The sequence below is a fragment of the Lotus japonicus genome, chromosome 1 (genome assembly GCF_012489685.1).
Source record: "Lotus japonicus ecotype B-129 chromosome 1, LjGifu_v1.2".
Classification (NCBI taxonomy): Eukaryota; Viridiplantae; Streptophyta; class Magnoliopsida; order Fabales; family Fabaceae; genus Lotus; species Lotus japonicus.
This window is the reverse complement of record NC_080041.1, coordinates 73,078,402-73,092,153: the sequence shown is the minus strand read 5'-3', so window position 1 is coordinate 73,092,153 and position 13,752 is coordinate 73,078,402.

Genomic DNA, 13,752 nt, shown 5'->3' with positions numbered 1-13,752 from the left:
TTGCTTTAAAGGAACTTTTGAGGAATTTCCTGAGGAGCAACGCTTTGCTTGTGAGGAAGAGTTTGAAGTTCACCCTGGAGAATCTACAGGTGAGGGCTTCTCACTGAATCTCTAGTTAATACTTAGGGTCGATGCTTTCGACATTGTTTACTGTTTATGCACTGGATTGTGTGTGATTGGAAAATGTTTTCTGAGGCTTCGGCTGACAATGTAGATGATGAATCTACTGAATGCTTTTGAGATTGAATCTTCATGCTAAGTGCTAATTGGGTAATTTAGGATGTGTGGTGCATGCTTTATATGCTAAGTGCTATGTGTTTATTCTGAGATGTATTGTTATATGACATGTTGTTGACTGTGATGAGTTAATCATGCTTTTGTAATGAAATCTGAGATTCTGATTAGTGAGGATTGCGGGCAGGTCATGCCGATTTTATTTTGAGAGTTTTGAGAAAGTTTGATAGGACGAATGAGATTCGGGCCTTGTTATGATGTGTATGGATCGAGACATTCTCTGGAGTCATTTGGGGATTAGGAGATCCCGAGAACTGATAGGATTTGCGATAAGACTAAAAGGATACTATTTTGTAAAGAAAACTCATAAGACATTAAACAACCTCTAAATCTTTAAGTAATGATAACAAACTCGAAAGGAAGCTTCGGTTGCAAATCTTAGTTTTGGAAAACGAGAAGTGTCGTCGGATCCGAGTGTTGAGAAAATTGAGAGGCGTTGAGTATGTGTTGTTGTTGTGCTGTTGGAGCAGCGGTTGTTGTTGTGCTGTTGGAGCAGCTATGTTGTTGGGCTATCCTGGGGATAAGTCCGGGAAACCGTTAGTTTCCGAGAGTGTGATACTCTGTGCTCGTTGAGCAGTGGTGACCATCGGATTGAGATGAGTCGGATGATTTGGAGATCATCGTGGATTATGTGTTGTCGTGAAGAAGTGTCTTTTGTCGCAGAATCGACTTTACCTTAGGGTAAGCTTTTAGAGACTTTAATTTACCTAGAACACGTGGCGACGTGTCGAGTGAGATTCGGAGACGTTGTTTGTCTAATCATCCTGCATTCATGCAACATTAATGAGGTATTAACACAGGACGTACTCTGGACCTCGTCGGATTCCAAAATGGTCATAAGACCCGGATTTCCGTGAAAGAGCGTCTGTAGACGTCTCTTGTAGCAGACCGAAATGGCAGACCTACGGGTTACGGCTGATCTGACTACCGCTGTCGTTGGAGTAAGAGGCACGCGGGCCGAAATGGTCCCACCGTGGCTGGTGCTAGGGCTGATCCGTTGATGTCCATCCGTTCCGGATTGCATATTGGTTGACTGGGTTAACCTGCATACATATCATGCAACATGCATACTAATTTAGTTGTTGAGTGTGATTGGTAATTGTTAAACCTATTTGGAACATGCTATCTGCTATTATTGCGTTTATGTTATTATGGAACATGCAACCCTAGGAATAATATCCCTAGCTATAAGCCTAAGTGGCTATTCTATTATCTGTATCTATCGATGTTATTATTTACATAATTCTTTGGAGTTGACCCTCGCGTCTTCTGTGTGTGCTTTGGCGGACAAACGCCCTTTGTCAGATGTCCACGACGGTCTAGATCATGATGGTTCACCCTTCGGGGGGAACTAGAGTTGAGATGCTGGAACAGGAGCGCATCGCGGTAGCGAGAGGAGGACGGATGGTGTACTTAGACTAGGTCGTTATGAATTCAGATTCGGGCGACGATCATGCTAGCATGTAGGTTTTAGTGCTGGTGTGAGCTCCTCGAGATGGGATTAGTGTCGGAGTAGAGTCTTAGCTCTGAACATCATTTGTTTTTTTTGGGGACAGGGTAGTTTCCCACCTATAGCTTTTTGTGTGGTTTCTTTACGGGAATCACAGAGAGTTGGTTGGACTTAGGAGGTCTTGCTTCAGGCCGATGGGCCAGCTTATTCTCAGTTTTGAGGGATGGTGTTGCGGACACTTGACCTTTCTTGTGGATTGTACCTTTTGCCTTCGGGCGTTACACTTTTCTTTCCGTCACTGGAGGTTTACTCGTGACGAGGTTACTACTACAGCGGGGGCTGTTTATATATATTGTATATTAGCTTTATTACTTTTCGCATTTGGGTTTTATTTAATTCAGTCTTGTCTTAGTTATTATCGAAAAAAAAATATTCACGTTTTTCCGCATTAAGTTTACTTTTGGTTACTAAAGTGACGCCACCGAAATCGGGGTGTTACATTGTGGTATCAGAGCACGGTCGAGTCTTTCGGGAGTTGTTGGGGAATAGGTCTTCTGTGCTAGGTTGTGTGACTCTGCAAAGAGTGAAAATTGATTGTCTGCAAGCGATTTTTCGCTTAAAAAAATTGATTGAAGTTATTGCTTACTCATATTGTATAGTGATGCTAGATGCTATCTTATGATGAGTACTGACTGTTTGCTTCCTTTAACAGAACATGGTGAACACTAACCAGCTAGCGGAGATGATGGCCACTATGGCCCAAGCGGTAACAGCGCAGGCCCAAGCGGTAACAGCGCAGGCAAACGATAATGCCATGAGGCGTGCTGCTGAAGAAGCACGTGAACAACATCAGCGCCAGAGGGAAGTAACTCTGGACCAGAACAAAGGTCTCAATGACTTCAGGAGGCAAAACCCACCTAAGTTCTCTGGTGGTACTGATCCCGACAAAGCAGATCTCTGGATTCAGGAAATAGAGAAGATATTCGGCGTACTGCAAACTGTTGAGGGTGCCAAGGTGGGCATGGCGACTTATCTTCTGCTCGGTGATGCTGAGTACTGGTGGAAGGGCACCAGGGGAATCATGGAAGCTAACCATGAAGAGATCAACTGGAACTCTTTCCGGACCGCATTCTTGGAAAAGTATTTTCCAACAAGTGCACGGGATGAGAGGGAGGCGCAGTTTCTGACACTCCGTCAGGGGAGTATGTCTGTACCGGAATTTGCTTCGAAGCTGGAATCTTTGGCGAAGCATTTCCAATTCTTTAATGATCACGTGGATGAGCGCTATATGTGCAAGCGCTTTGTCAATGGACTGAGGCCGGATATTGAGGACTCAGTGAGGCCGCTGGGAATCATGCGATTCCAATCATTGGTGGAGAAAGCCACGGAAGTAGAGCTGATGAAGAACCGGAGGTTAAACCGGGCTGGAACTGGAGGGCCGATGAGGTCGAGCTCTCAGAATTTTCAGAACAGAGGAAGGTTTCAAAATAGGAGGCCGTATCAGCGTCCTGTTGGTAGAGGAGCGGCTTCGGGATCTTACAGGCCCATGGTGGGTGCTGCTGGTGGTTCAGGAGGTCAGACTCAGAACCGGGAACTGACTTGCTTCAAGTGTGGGAAGCCAGGGCATTATGCTCGTGATTGTCCCGACACGAGACCTCAATGCTACAACTGTAACAAACTGGGGCATACTGCGGCACAGTGCAAGGTACCAAAGGCGGAACCAACCGTCAACACTGCGCGAGGGAAGCGTCCTGCTGCAAAGGCGAGAGTCTACACCATGGATGGTGAAGATACTGAGGGGGTCGATGGACTGATTAGAGGCGACTGCGAGATTGACGGTAACCTCCTATCCGTACTTTTTGATTCCGGTGCAACGTATTCATTTATCTCTACGGAATGCGCGATCAGATAAAAACTTCCTATTACTGCTTTGAGCTTCGATCTGATAGTTACTACTCCTGCCAAGACTTTACTTGCTAATTCAGCATGCATGTATTGTTCGATAACATATAACAATAGGATCTACCAAGCTAACCTAGTATGCCTAACTCTTAAGAACCTAGATATTATCCTAGGAATGGATTGGTTGTCCCGCTATCATTGTCTTTTGGACTGCAACCGAAAGAGAGTGGTATTTCCTGATTCGGATCTTTTTGAGTATCTATCTGCCAATCACATTGGCGTCTCTTTGAACGAGGGATCTCAAGAGTATTCCGTTCTGCTGAGCTTGGAGAGTAAAGGGAATCCGGGAGTTGATAGTATTCCAGTGGTGAAAGAGTTCGCAGATGTTTTTCCTGGCGATGTACCTGGATTGCCGCCTGTACGCGACATTGAGTTTGCTATAGACATCGTACCGGGAACAGGGCCGATTTCGATTGCACCATATCGTATGGCACCTGCGGAGCTAGTGGAATTGAAATCCCAACTAGAAGATCTGTTGTCGAAGGGATTTATTCGACCAAGTGTTTCACCTTGGGGAGCGCCAGTCTTATTAGTGAAGAAGAAGGACGGGAAATCGAGACTATGTGTCGACTACCGACAATTGAACAAGGTAACCGTTAAGAATAGGTATCCGTTACCTAGAATTGACGATTTGATGGATCAACTGCGAGGAGCTACAATATTCTCGAAGATTGACCTGAAGTCGGGTTATCATCAAATCAGGGTCAAGAACGAGGACATCCAGAAGACGGCATTCAGAACCCGTTATGGACACTATGAGTACTTAGTGATGCCATTTGGGGTGACAAATGCACCGGCAATATTCATGGCTTACATGAATATGACTTTCCATACATTCTTGGATCGATTCGTCGTGGTGTTTATCGACGATATTCTGATCTACTCAAAGAATGCTGAAGACCATGAAGAGCACTTGCGACAAGTTTTACAAGTGTTAAGGGAGAAGGAGTTGTATGCCAATCCTTCTAAGTGCGAGTTTTGGCTCGAAGAGGTAAAATTCTTAGGCCATGTGATCTCTAAGGAGGGAATAGTTGTGGACCCAGCAAAGGTAGAGACCGTATTGTCATGGGAACGGCCAAAGACTGTGACTGAGATCAGAAGTTTTGTCGGTTTGGTGGGATACTATCGTCGCTTTATCGAGAATTTCGCGAAGATTGTTGGACCTTTGACTCAACTGACGAGGAAGGATCAACCTTTCGCATGGACTGAAGCGTGCGAAACTAGTTTTCAGACGATGAAGGAACGGTTGACGACGTCACCTGTACTCGTCTTACCGCAACCGGAGGAACCTTATGAAGTATACTGTGATGCTTCGCATCAAGGTTTGGGATGTGTGCTGATGCAACATCGGAAGGTGGTTGCTTATGCTTCAAGACAACTGAAGGTGTATGAGAAGAATTATCCAACTCATGACTTGGAACTAGCTGCAATCGTATTTGCGCTGAAGATTTGGAGACATCACTTATATGGATGCAATTTCACCATATTTAGTGATCATAAGAGCTTGAAGTATTTGTTTGAGCAGAAGGAGCTGAACATGAGACAGCGTCGGTGGATGGAATTTCTCAAAGATTACGAGTTCACTCTGCAATATCATCCTGGAAAGGCGAACGTAGTTGCTGATGCCTTGAGCAGGAAGATGCACATCTCGTCGATGATGGTGAAGGAGCTGCAACTGCTGGAACAATTTAGAGATTTGAGCTTGGATGTGAGATTGTCCGAAGGGGAACTGAAGTTCGGAATGATCAGAATCACAAATGGATTGATGGAAGAAATCCGAGACCAACAGTTACAAGATGAGTTTCTGCTCGGGAAAAGGAATTTGGTAAGTCAAGGTAAAGACCCAGAATTCAAGGTAGGAAGTGACAACATCCTACGGTGCAAGGATAGGGTTTGTGTGCCTAACAACCCTGACTTGAGAAGATTGATTATGGATGAGGGTCACAAGAGCAAATTAAGCATTCATCCTGGAATGAAAAAGATGTACCAAGACTTGAAGATGAATTTTTGGTGGCCAGGAATGAAAAGACAAGTGGCTGAATATGTAGCTGCATGTCTGACATGTCAGAAGGCAAAGGTGGAGCATCAGAAGTCTTCAGGTATGCTACAAAGCTTGGATGTGCCAGAATGGAAATGGGATAGCATATCGATGGATGTCGTGGTAGCTTTGCCAAGAACTCAGAAGGGCTACGATTCTATTTGGGTAATCGTGGATCGACTGACTAAGTCGGCTCATTTCGTACCTGTGAGGACTACGTACAACGTGGAGAAACTATCAGAGATATATATAGCGGAGATTGTACGACTTCACGGAGTACCGACAAGTATTGTATCCGATCGAGACCCGAAGTTTACATCACATTTTTGGGGAGCTCTTCAAGAGGCTTTGGGAACGAGGCTGAGACTAAGTTCTGCTTATCATCCGCAGACTGATGGACAGACTGAGAGGACAATCCAGTCGTTGGAGGATTTGCTACGCGCTTGCGTATTAGACAACAAGGGCAGTTGGGATACCTTATTGCCATTGATTGAGTTCACATACAACAACAGTTTTCATACGAGCATAGGTATGGCACCGTATGAGGCTTTGTATGGCCGCAAGTGTAGAACACCTTTGTGTTGGTACCAAAACGGAGAAAATCTGTTGGTAGGACCGGAACTTCTGCAACAGACAACTGAGAAGATCAAGCAGATCAGAGAGAAGATGAAGACTTCTCAGAGTAGATAGAAGAGTTATGCCGATCAAAGGCGCAGAACTCTGGAATTCGAAGAAGGAGATCATGTATTTCTGAGAGTTACTCAGACGACGGGAGTTGGTCGAGCAATCAAGTCAAAGAAGCTTACGCCCAAGTTTATTGGACCGTATCAGATCACTCGTCGAATTGGACCAGTCGCATATCAGATTGCACTACCTCCATTTCTATCAAACATTCATGACGTATTCCACGTGTCACAACTGAGGAAATATATTGCGGATCCGACACATGTTATCGAGCTGGATGACATTGAGTTGAAGGATGATCTGTCTTTCGAGACACCGCCAATTAGCATCGGTAACACCAGGATAAAACAGTTGAGAGGAAAAGAGATCGAGTTAGTGAAAGTCATTTGGAATAAAGACACCGGTGATGCGACATGGGAGCTGAAGGAGAAGATTCAAGCACAGTATCCAGAACTTTTTACTAACCCTTAAGTTTCGAGGTCGAAACTTTCTTTTTGGAGGGTAGTAATGTAAGGCCCAAGTTTTTTAAGCTTATGCTAAGTGAATAAACTTCTTATTCACGATTAGGGTTGATGTAATGTGAAGGGAAACCTGAACGAAAGTTTATTAAATGAAATATATTTATGAAGGAGAAAGTTCAGGAAAAGTTCAAGGATTGCATTATGATCGATAAAAGTTATAGCACGATCGTTACACGCTTAAACCTAGGTCAGAAACCCTAGTATATAGCTAATTTTCACTTTTAGGCACGCTGGCAGTTAATTCCAAAAATCTTCAGAGAAATGTTAGAACTTCTCTTTTTCCATATATCACCATCATTTCGAGGCGAAACTCTAGGATCTACGAACGTCCGATTCCAATCATCGGAAGTTTGCCGAGAACGAAACCCTGGTTTTTCAAAACCCTAGAATTTCTCGACAATGAAGACTTTTTCTATCCAGAGCTTCAAATGAATATTCTACACACGTACACCCATTTCTCTTGATGATTTCAATCTTTCTTCAGAAGGAAGTTTTCTATTCCGACATTCGATGCAAAAAGCAACTTATCGGGTAAAATAGTTTTATACCGACTATGCTTTAGTTGCCAAAAATACAAAGAGACCTCATTTTAGTTTTGGAATTCTTTCGCCAAAACATATCTATTAATTCACGGAGAATGACGCCGGAAAAATCAGATTCGCGAAACTTTCATTTTCCCGCGAATTTCCAACCTTTATATATAGCAAAGAAAGGAAGAAAAACTCAAATTTTCCTCCATTTTCTTCATCAAGGCCGCGAGTTCTACAAGGGAGGGAGAAGAGAAGATTTTCTTCATCGTTTGCTTGATCGTCGATAAATCAGTTGCTACCTCAAGGCTTCGAGGTATAGTCGCTAATCCTTACCTCTGATCGCTTTTTCCATAGCTTTTCTGTAGAGTTTTCTGAGCGGATAGTTTATGGGTTTTTGCAAAACTATCCTGAATCTTTCATTTCTGATTCTAAACCTCTTCCTTATGCGCCCAAGATCACTTCTGCCGGGTTAGATTTTCCGTTATGTCGCCGGAATTCCGCCGGAATCAATTTGAACCTAAAATACCCATTTTTGGAGTTTTTGGTGTTAAGCTTCAACCTTTAGGCTGAAAACTATCGCCTTAGCTTAGTGCTAGTAGGATTAGTTGTCATAAACGTCGTTGGTGACGTCCCTGCAAAATTTTATTTTTGGGATTTCAGTTTTGAAAATCCTAAGTTAAAAATCATGACCAAAATACCCCTGCGACAGTTTTTGATCCGATAATTTTTCCGAGTTCAGAATACCCTTAGTTACGGCTTATGAAAGCATAGGAACCAAGTTTGATCGAAGAAAAATCGAGCCCCATAATTGCACAAAGTGGCCGAGCCCTATTAGGGGGGAGGAGGAAAATTTCCTTTTCCGAAAACTTGTCTTTCGCGCTAGTTTATCGTACCTTAGGGTATAGATTACTTCGAGTAACCTTAGTAAGTATTGATAGCTTAGTTTTCGATAGATTCTGATAGTATTTCTGTGGTTTTGCTTTAAAGGAACTTTTGAGGAATTTCCTGAGGAGCAACGCTTTGCTTGTGAGGAAGAGTTTGAAGTTCACCCTGGAGAATCTACAGGTGAGGGCTTCTCACTGAATCTCTAGTTAATACTTAGGGTCGATGCTTTCGACATTGTTTACTGTTTATGCACTGGATTGTGTGTGATTGGAAAATGTTTTCTGAGGCTTCGGCTGACAATGTAGATGATGAATCTACTGAATGCTTTTGAGATTGAATCTTCATGCTGTGCTAATTGGGTAATTTAGGATGTGTGGTGCATGCTTTATATGCTAAGTGCTATGTGTTTATTCTGAGATGTATTGTTATATGACATGTTGTTGACTGTGATGAGTTAATCATGCTTTTGTAATGAAATCTGAGATTCTGATTAGTGAGGATTGCGGGCAGGTCATGCCGATTTTATTTTGAGAGTTTTGAGAAAGTTTGATAGGACGAATGAGATTCGGGCCTTGTTATGATGTGTATGGATCGAGACATTCTCTGGAGTCATTTGGGGATTAGGAGATCCCGAGAACTGATAGGATTTGCGATAAGACTAAAAGGATACTATTTTGTAAAGAAAACTCATAAGACATTAAACAACCTCTAAATCTTTAAGTAATGATAACAAACTCGAAAGGAAGCTTCGGTTGCAAATCTTAGTTTTGGAAAACGAGAAGTGTCGTCGGATCCGAGTGTTGAGAAAATTGAGAGGCGTTGAGTATGTGTTGTTGTTGTGCTGTTGGAGCAGCGGTTGTTGTTGTGCTGTTGGAGCAGCTATGTTGTTGGGCTATCCTGGGGATAAGTCCGGGAAACCGTTAGTTTCCGAGAGTGTGATACTCTGTGCTCGTTGAGCAGTGGTGACCATCGGATTGAGATGAGTCGGATGATTTGGAGATCATCGTGGATTATGTGTTGTCGTGAAGAAGTGTCTTTTGTCGCAGAATCGACTTTACCTTAGGGTAAGCTTTTAGAGACTTTAATTTACCTAGAACACGTGGCGACGTGTCGAGTGAGATTCGGAGACGTTGTTTGTCTAATCATCCTGCATTCATGCAACATTAATGAGGTATTAACACAGGACGTACTCTGGACCTCGTCGGATTCCAAAATGGTCATAAGACCCGGATTTCCGTGAAAGAGCGTCTGTAGACGTCTCTTGTAGCAGACCGAAATGGCAGACCTACGGGTTACGGCTGATCTGACTACCGCTGTCGTTGGAGTAAGAGGCACGCGGGCCGAAATGGTCCCACCGTGGCTGGTGCTAGGGCTGATCCGTTGATGTCCATCCGTTCCGGATTGCATATTGGTTGACTGGGTTAACCTGCATACATATCATGCAACATGCATACTAATTTAGTTGTTGAGTGTGATTGGTAATTGTTAAACCTATTTGGAACATGCTATCTGCTATTATTGCGTTTATGTTATTATGGAACATGCAACCCTAGGAATAATATCCCTAGCTATAAGCCTAAGTGGCTATTCTATTATCTGTATCTATCGATGTTATTATTTACATAATTCTTTGGAGTTGACCCTCGCGTCTTCTGTGTGTGCTTTGGCGGACAAACGCCCTTTGTCAGATGTCCACGACGGTCTAGATCATGATGGTTCACCCTTCGGGGGGAACTAGAGTTGAGATGCTGGAACAGGAGCGCATCGCGGTAGCGAGAGGAGGACGGATGGTGTACTTAGACTAGGTCGTTCTGAATTCAGATTCGGGCGACGATCATGCTAGCATGTAGGTTTTAGTGCTGGTGTGAGCTCCTCGAGATGGGATTAGTGTCGGAGTAGAGTCTTAGCTCTGAACATCATTTGTTTTTTTTGGGGACAGGGTAGTTTCCCACCTATAGCTTTTTGTGTGGTTTCTTTACGGGAATCACAGAGAGTTGGTTGGACTTAGGAGGTCTTGCTTCAGGCCGATGGGCCAGCTTATTCTCAGTTTTGAGGGATGGTGTTGCGGACACTTGACCTTTCTTGTGGATTGTACCTTTTGCCTTCGGGCGTTACACTTTTCTTTCCGTCACTGGAGGTTTACTCGTGACGAGGTTACTACTACAGCGGGGGCTGTTTATATATATATTGTATATTAGCTTTATTACTTTTCGCATTTGGGTTTTATTTAATTCAGTCTTGTCTTAGTTATTATCGAAAAAAAAATATTCACGTTTTTCCGCATTAAGTTTACTTTTGGTTACTAAAGTGACGCCACCGAAATCGGGGTGTTACAAAAAGTCACTTTTCGAAGGCAATATTAGATTTTATAATTAATCATTGTTCTATTATGGTTCAATTAATCAAACTTTAGTGTGATTGGAAGTCTTGCTTGCATGAGTGTGTAATTATCACATTACGATTTAGTATCAGCATATGTTTTTGATTTGGTTATTGTACTTTCAACAACAGTGCTACATAAAGCAAAGAGTTGTTTTAGCCGTTCAACAAATATAATGGGTCTAAAATTTCTAGAGGAGTTTTCTTCCATTCATCTTCTTTAGTAGCATGTGATTAGTTTCCCCTTACAAATAGATCTGATTGGTTATGGAAACCACTGGAAGGCCATAGCCAAAAAGTGGCTTCAATTCATTCTTTGGCTTTCATATCTGTCTGCAAATTTGATTGCTATCTTTGCACTATCATAGCTAGATTGATGTTGCACATATTGCTATTATGTTTGGTGGTCTTTAGTCTATCCTACTCTAACATGTCTATCAATCTCACTTCATGAGTTCTTGATTTCCTGTTACTTAGAATGCAGATACGGCTGGAAGCTGCTGATTTGGAAGCAAGTTTCATTTGAATTAGCATGAGTTCATATTAATTCATGTTAAAGTTGGACAACAATCAGGAATAGCACCTAGGATTGCTGCTGATTTGGAAGCAAGTTTCATTTGATTTTTAAATAAATATTTTAATGATTTAAATTCAAAATGTGATACCTTCTTACTTTATGAATTGCTTTTTTATGCCAGAGAACAGACTCTGGTTGCAGTGAAAACAAAATTTGCATATGATGTTAGGTACTGTGTGGAATTTGTGAGTGTGTTTGTGGATAATTTATAAGAAAAACGGTGGTGATAGTGAGGTAGAGAAATCTGAGAGAGATTTTGATGTAAATGAAGATTTTTCTTTCTTATGAGATTGGACTTTTAACCCTTATCCACACCATTCGAAATTTCCATTACTATTATTTTCGACACTTATGTCACTGACAAATAATAATTAGGTTCTGATGTAATGTATATTCTTTGTAATCGAGAATTAAGTAGTTGTTTTTAATAGTCTTTTATATATAATTCAGATGCAAACAGTATGCACTCAGCTATCACTTGAGCAAGTAAAGGGAGCATACTACGACTGCTTTACTATTCTGAATTTTTTTATCGCAGAAATGCTCCGGTAAGTACAACAAGCTCAAAAGCAGAATAGCATGATGAAACTACTAGATATTATTAATGAACCAAACCTTTCAGTTCCAAACTGTCAAGACCTTCGCTAGAAATTTGTTCTAAAGTACGCCCATTAGTACTACTATAAGAGCAAAGCAACATGCTTGTTATATTGGGAGATAGACAAAAGCAGAGGTTGTCTTAGTAAGCTTTCTCACCTGGATCAACAGAAAAAGCAACTGAAACTCGACCGATGAAAGTTGGAATGACAAGGTTTACTCTTAAAGTCTTCGGCAGGAGGAGGATACAAGAGATCAACCTTGAAGCAAGCAAGGTATGGTGGGTGTCATCATCTTCATCGATATTACCCACTAGATAGACTTGAGAAAAGACTTTCAGGCATCCTGAGAGTAAGGAGAAGCTGGATCTAAATGTATTAGAAAGAGCCTAAAAGCTTTTATATATAGGAAGAATATTTTACATGAAAATACTTCTACATAAAAATAAATGTTAATAAGATTTCATCGGAATTTTTTTTGTTACAAGAAAAACATAATATAATATAGTTTGATGTTAATTTTTTACTACATAATAATATAGTCCACTTTAATTTTTCTGTACAAATTATTATAGGAGTTAAATTCTCCTACGGGAAGAAATATATTTTAACAAGAAAGTACCTTCATTAAGTATTAATTAATGTATCGAATACAATAACAAATTTCGCGGTACATTCTTTTTTTTCTAAGATTAAAATGTGTTATGAATGCTTTATTGGTGATTCTTCATATCTATAATTTGTGTTATTGTCTTTAGGCTCATGAAGAATGTGAAACGACTTCATGTTGATATGGGTCAAACTTAGTTTATTTTATTGTGTAAAAAATGAACTCGCATAATCACGTACATAAAGAATCTTTTCTCTTTTTTACATTGTAGATTAAATCAGCTATTGTTTATTAGCCATCATTAAACCACATCCCCTAATATGTTTTGCATAATTTGAGATTTGGTTAACCAATTTTTTTATTAGTTATTAAATTGTACGAAGTTCAATCTATGCAACAAAGGTTTTAATTTAAGATTTTTTGTCAACTTTGCTCATCATTTCATACTCTTCTATTTCATCAGTTGTTTATTATATTTTTAATGATCAAGGTATTAATTGACCTATCAAATATAATAGATGTATTCCCCGCGCAACGCGCGGGTAAAAAATACTAGTAATCAATTCATATAAATTGTATTGTATAGTATTTTACCTACATATAGTAATCTTTTAATTTTTAATTAATAACTTTTGCTCTAAAAAAATAAATGTTTTTAAAAAAATACATGCATATGAAGAAAGAGTTGTTATTTCAAAATAAGATACGCAATGGAATACAACTGAGTACAATATAAATGTCGCCTGCCATCCATTTTGTATCAATTATCGCGTGTAAAATATTGTTCGTTTCTACGTTGGTTATGTGAGTCTCAATGATTAATAAATTTTTATAATTCTTATTTACTACTAACATGATTTTTTTGAAAAAGAAAGTATTATTGATAATCATTCAACATGAGGTAGTGATAACCACAAGGGGTGGCACAAGTGGTGAACGTGCATTTTCTTAAGGGATTTTGTCTAGGCTTCTGGCCCGGGTTCGATCCCCTCTGAGGTAAAAAATAATACTTTTGTGGCCAGGGACATCACTACCGTATCTCGAGCCATATTAGTCATGTGGGGCCCTTTCCCCTGTGGAGACTGGTGGCCAAAGGACCAAAAAAAGAATGAGGTAATGGTTCTCATGACGTAGTACAATCAGTCCCAACAAATAACACTAAAAGCTTTACACCAAGAGCTTCCTCACAAAATGACTTAAAACAAAATCTTAAGAGTATGTCTCAT